The 6,342-nt window shown below is 39.8% G+C and overlaps 1 non-coding gene across 1 annotated transcript; it reads right to left on the bottom strand.

The window, feature by feature from the left end:
- Window positions 1-3,352: 3,352 nt before the first annotated feature.
- On the bottom strand, window positions 3,353-3,460 carry LOC128690982 (U6 spliceosomal RNA). The gene has a single exon (XR_008407382.1). It is a non-coding gene; the product is annotated as a U6 spliceosomal RNA (small nuclear RNA).
- Between the last annotated feature and the right edge of the window lie 2,882 nt (window positions 3,461-6,342).

Below are 6,342 nucleotides of genomic sequence, written 5' to 3'. Positions count from 1 at the left end.
AGGTTGAAACTAGAGCTTGAGAGAGTGTGCAAAATAATGAAGTTGAAAGCGAACAGAGAAAAGCTGTAAGTGATTGGTATCATATGATATTCATACGGGGAGGCACTAAACCCTCAGGAATCATACAGGAAACATATATATATATATATATATATATATATATATATATATATATATATATATATATATATATATATATATATATATATATATATATATCTATATAGATACTGAACATATAACAACTGCATTGACCGAGCCTCGACCCATCGACCATTATCACGCTCTCGCGGAGTCTGTCAGAGTTCCAGACTGTCACATACAACGGGCGTCTAGTAGCACTAGACGTAACTCTTGTGGCGGACACATACGTAGTTATGGATACTTGGAGTGTATGAATCAGAAGGAGAGTTTACAAAGGATAAGAAAAATCTCTAAAAATTGCTAGGAACAACTTTTACTTCCCAGACAACCCAAAAACATCAACAACCAGAAATATATGTTATTTCTTTATAGTATTATTATTCTCACACAATAATACTATACATAATAATCTCGATACAGCATAATCTCTCTGGTCAAAAATTACTTAAATGACAAATGACATATTTTATCATTACAGTATATAACTAATATAAGATTAATTCCCATGTACAAATCTCTTTATGGAAGCTCCAGGTTATGCAAAGCATTTCGAGCAGCCTTAATAATTTTGTGTAAGAATTTGGTTTACTATTTATGATATTTTAAAATTTATGTAACAATTTTATGTGACAGTGAATTTACTTATGTGGAAAACACTGATAGAATCCCAGATTTATTATTAAAACAATACAAATCAAACTTTTTATCTAAGTAGGATTCAAGTGCTATAGTGTGATATAAGATTTTATATATGGTATCCTAGTTTACCACACTGGTCATCTCCCACCAAGTAGACTGATCTAAAAAAATAAGAATCCACCATTTTTTTTTATTTTATTTAACAACAGTTCATACAGGTCATACAAGAAGAGATATACATCAAGAACAAAACAATGTGTGTGGTAATAAAACATTTTACAGTCTTAACCCTACACCAGTACGGGAAAATTATTTGTCGTTTCATATTCGATGTAAAACCCGTTGCATCATAAGTTCGCCGCAGCGGAAACAAAACATTCATGACAATGGTAATTATGTATTAACAAAGCATATTATTATTATTACTAACCTACGAAGTACAAAACCAAAGTATCCCCGCATCCCGGAGCTGCATTACCCCATGGTCATATGCTACAGTAGAAGGAGACCCTCCTGCCGCTCAATACCCTACAAGGGTAAAACCCCGACCTATCTGCTTTGTTTTCGAACATAGTCCTCGAACCATATATGCCTTATATATGTTGAACCTAGTACATGAGCCACTAACGCTCCCATGGCCACCCACCGACCAACCCCCCCCCCCACCCACACACACACACACACATACACAAAATACTAAACTAGGCGACCATTTGCAGTCCTCAGAGACTCCATAAATTCCCTTACATTAGGTCACCTCTCCCCTAACCTCTTCCACCCTTAACCTGTTACATGAAAATCCTAACCAAGTATATAGTACATATTACAAGGAGTACATCATGAACACCTCAAATTCTTTACACATACACAAGCGACACTCGTAGCAAGAGCTGTTACCAATTGTAAACTAGGCTCTATCCACCAGATAGTCTACGTGGAAGGCTCTCCATGATGTAAAATTGCACACTGTCTGAATGATCCCACTTAAGGCCACAAAATCGACGGCTGCTCAGAGATACATAAACCTCCATTGGCACATTGGGATGTCACCGCCTTCATGAAAGTCTCCGGACTATAATTGCCCAGTTTGAGTATTTAGCTCTCGTGCCACACTATATACTAATAATATGACCGGTCTCCTTACAAAACGGGCTTACTTGACAATGGATTACCAACAGCTCTGCCGAAATGGTAAAACCAAGCACTGGGTCCCTGTATGCCCCCCCCCTCCCAGTCCGAGTCATCAACCACACCGAGAAAACATACCCCGGACCTCATACAGGTCACCCCCCCCCTCATCCAAGGCCACCCCCGGCACACATGCACACCTGTTCACTAGTACACCTCATACACTAAAACTAACCCCCCCTCTCCTTTCCCGGGAGACCAACACACGCTCCATCTTGTAATCTATCAACTCACAATAGATGTCATAACCCCATTAATACATCCATCGTTAGGTTTCTATATCTCAATGAAAAGTCCCACTCCCAGCATTGTTCATACACCTCTCGATTTCTACATTTAGTTCTGTAAAAACGACACGCCAGCGCCCTGATGCGCCTCGCACTCCTAAACTCCCGCATTCCCCAAGAAACGTACAAATAGTCGAGCGCCAAGTACGAAACCGATCGTCGGACCGCATCAGAACAACCCCATACTTCTATACTTAATACTCTAAGCATTGACGACCTCCCTCCTCCCACCTGTCATAGAACGCCCTGAAACCAATCTCTCACCCTTATTAAACCTTCACAAAAGTATACGACGTGGAATGCCGTTTCCAGCCACCCACATCGTACTTAGATCTGATCCCGAGGCAGGCCCATAACATACAGTTGCGCCTTAGACACTAGTATTCCATTGAGAAAACGGTACCCAGTTTCACGGACCCGAGGGTGCAATCGCAATCTCCTGAACCAATACCAAATGGTCTTCCATCGGTAACCTGGAAAAACCTCCTCACCAATAACCTCTCACACGACAAACCAATGTCATCCAGCTTACATACCTTTACCCTCTTGTGTTCTTGCGCTACCAATAGATGCCGTAACATGGCTTCACACACTATTAAATCCTTTCCCACCCACCACCGTCTAACCTTTCTTATTACTGCATAAACCATCGCCTCCCTAACGCCACCCCGCACCAGATATTCCTGTCGTACATGAACACCTATTAAACGCCTGTGCAACGGTATTAACCCATACCTCCGTTAGCTACTTTTGTCGTGACTACGTCCTTCCCCAACCAATGCCGACGGAATCCCCCTATAAAATTCAAAGCATTCCTGTGCAACCTCAGTATATCTTCTGCAATCAAAGGATAAACTGCTGCAACAAACCATAATTTGCTATATACTAGGGCATTAACGACGATTACTCTTTGGAGTAGTGTCACCTCACCCGGTTGCAATCCCACCATTCTTCGAATGGCTGCATCTACCACTAACGACGAAATAATTGCAAGTGCAGACTTTTCCTCATTGCAAAAATATACTCCACATATTTTGAGTCTCTCAACAGTTTTCCACCCATACTCCCTCCCCAACGTCCCCCCCCCCCACCAGTAAAATGTGGAACGCTTCAAGATTTTGCGTATCATGCATTCCGCAGGGGCCATGCTAATCTTCTCTGTATCGTTCCAATTTTAGTATATGTACTGCCGAAGCAAGTACAGAATCCACTATTAATCATTCAACAGCTGTCTTGCCAGAAGTACCCAGACATCACAGTTCAAACAACCCTCGGAGCTGCACCTTCCTCCGCCCCTCCTGCAGAACACTGTAATTCACACTTTCAGGTTTCAAATTTTCTTGAATGGTAATAATCACATTTTTTTTTACATACAAATAAATGCCTGAAAGAAATGCATTCAACTTTTTCTCATCATTATACATTAGATACACACTCATATAAATAGGAATTCCAGTATATTAGCTGTCTCCAGACGTGAATAACACAGGTCTATATAACTTCATAATGAAATCGCTATCTTTTAAATAAGTTTATTCTATGATTTCTTTGCAAAAATTGTTTGGTTAGATTATCGTTAATTCATGTCGAGTAAGTATGACCAAAGGAACACCAGATAACAAGTTCAGAGCCGCACTTATGACGCTATAAATACTTACGTGGTATATGCTGAATACGTAGCAGTTTATTAAGCAATCATCACCAAACCATTTCTTGCATTCTGTCTGTACCAGCCAACTGGTAGTTAAGTCAAATTACCTACAAAGGGGTCCTAGCTACTCTGATTCGCTGTCAGGTTTATATGTCAACCAGTTGAGTGAGAGCTTTCCCTTAGCCAAATTGATGTTATGTTTCTACACCCGGTTGGGGCCAAACTCTCACTGAGGTTGGTCGAGTATGTCTATACTAATCTATCGTCTGCGAGGTGAAAAGCCAATTGAAGTGAGTGAATTTACTTTGCTCTCTCGTTCACCATCTTGTTGCTCTACTGCACTTTGTATATATTGTAAATGTTGGTGGACGGAACTTAAAAGTACTGAAAAAAAAACTTTTGTGTTTAACTTTGCCTTTATTGCTTGAGAATTTTTTCTTGTCTTGAGACCTGATTGACAGCCAAGTACAACGTGCCTTTCTTCATGTACCTGAGTTCAAAATAACTTATGTTATATACATTTTTCTGAAAGGCCTGTATATTATTGAGTTTACTTATTAACTGATACATGTATTTTGAAAGTATGGTTTATAATGAACAAATATGGAATTAACATACATTGTCTCTCAATCCACAGCAGGATTCGAACCTACACACTCTGTATCAAAGCATTGTGTATCTTATAAGGAAAGAATGTGCAGGTTAGATTTCTACTGTCGACTGAGAGACAATGCTTGTTAAAAAAGTTCGCCCGTCTGCGAATTTTTAAGAAATATGAAATTAGTTAACGAATCTGGGGACAGACTGATGTTTATAGAGTCATGTTGTGTGAAAGTAAGTGCCAGTTCTACTTTGAGCGTTACCTCAGGGATATAAAAGTTTTAAATTATGTTGACGCACCATGTCACTTGCGTCCTAAGTTCGTTTTATAAGCTGAGTCTACAGGTGATGGACTTCTCGAGTTTTGCAATACATATTTCTGATTATATATAGTGTATGTGTGTGTGTGTGTATGTGTGTGTGTGTGTGTGTATGTGTGTGTGTGTGTGTGTGTGTGTGTGTGTGTGTGTGTGTGTGTGTGTGTGTGTGTGTGTGTGTGTGTGTGTGTGTGTGTGTGTGTGTGTGTCGTATTAAATTAGCAGAGCCTGCCGAATAGACCGAACTCCATTAAAAATTAATCTTTTCCAAAAAGTTTTTTTAAAGACTGAAAAATAACTTTTTTTTTTCATTAACAATGATTTAAAGACTTTTATTATAGGATGAAAACTAACCTAGAAACCTCACCTAACCTTACATAAACTAACGTAATTTTACAATTCATTAAAATTAAATGATATATATTTTCCAGTGATGCTCACTTTGATTTTCGCTAATTTATGGCAAAAACAAATTTTAATTCGCCTTATTCGGTAAAGTGAACCATTGTCATATAAGCCAAACTGGACGATTCGGATTATTTAGCACGACATTTATCGAGGAGATTTGCAGAGACACTGCTTTCAGAGATCACAAGGTTAGTTAAGAATTCCTTGGCTGGTCTGATTCCTGACGAAATTAAACCTTTCTTTCTTGGTGTAACACTTTGTGCACTTAAAAAGATGGCTGGAGGAATTGAGCCAATGGCAGTAGGCAACACTTTTCACCGCCTCGTTTACAAAGCTGCAGAGGCGGCCATGATGCTTCAACCAAACCAGCTTGACTTTGTGGTCTCTCAAGAAAGTGAAGCAGCCGTTCCTGCAACAAGGGAGTATATCAACAACCTGCCTGAGGACAATGCAGTGGTAAAATTAGATTTCAAGAATCCATTTAATCTCCTGAAAAGAGACGTTGTATTAGCAACTGTACATGAACATTTCCCTCGTCTCTTTCCTTTTCTTACAGCTGGATATAGCAAGGAATCAATGCTCCTGTTTGGAGAGCATGAAATCACATCATCAGAGGTGTCCAGCAAGGGAATCCTCTTGCACCATTTCTCTTCTATATAGCGGTTAGGGAAATCAGTCAGACTGACCAGTGAGATAAACATCTGGTTCCTGGATGATGGCACACTAGCAGGTACAAAGGAATCCCTTCTAGATGATCTTACATAGGTGATGACACGGGGACAGGAAATGGGTCTTATCCTGAATCCATCCAAATGTGAAATCATCTCAGTCAGTCAACAAGTGATAAATGCAGTGAGATCCAAACTACCGGGAGCATCAGTCATTGCCCTTACAAATAGCGTCTTGCTTGGAGCACCTCTGGGAAGCGATGCCATTGACACAATTCTCAGGAAGAAAATGGAAGAATTGAGGCGAATGGAACAACGAATAGGCAATCTTGACACCCACGATGCTTTGTACCTTCTCACAAAGTGCTTGAGTCTGCCAAGTTGACGTATTTCCTAAGATGAGAACCTTCATATGGTAACCCTATACTGCAAGATTTTGA

The sequence above is a fragment of the Cherax quadricarinatus genome, chromosome 1 (assembly GCF_038502225.1).
Source record: "Cherax quadricarinatus isolate ZL_2023a chromosome 1, ASM3850222v1, whole genome shotgun sequence".
Lineage (NCBI taxonomy): Eukaryota > Metazoa > Arthropoda > Malacostraca > Decapoda > Parastacidae > Cherax > Cherax quadricarinatus.
The sequence above is the reverse complement of the archived record's forward strand: the minus strand, read 5'-3'. Positions and strand labels throughout refer to the sequence as shown.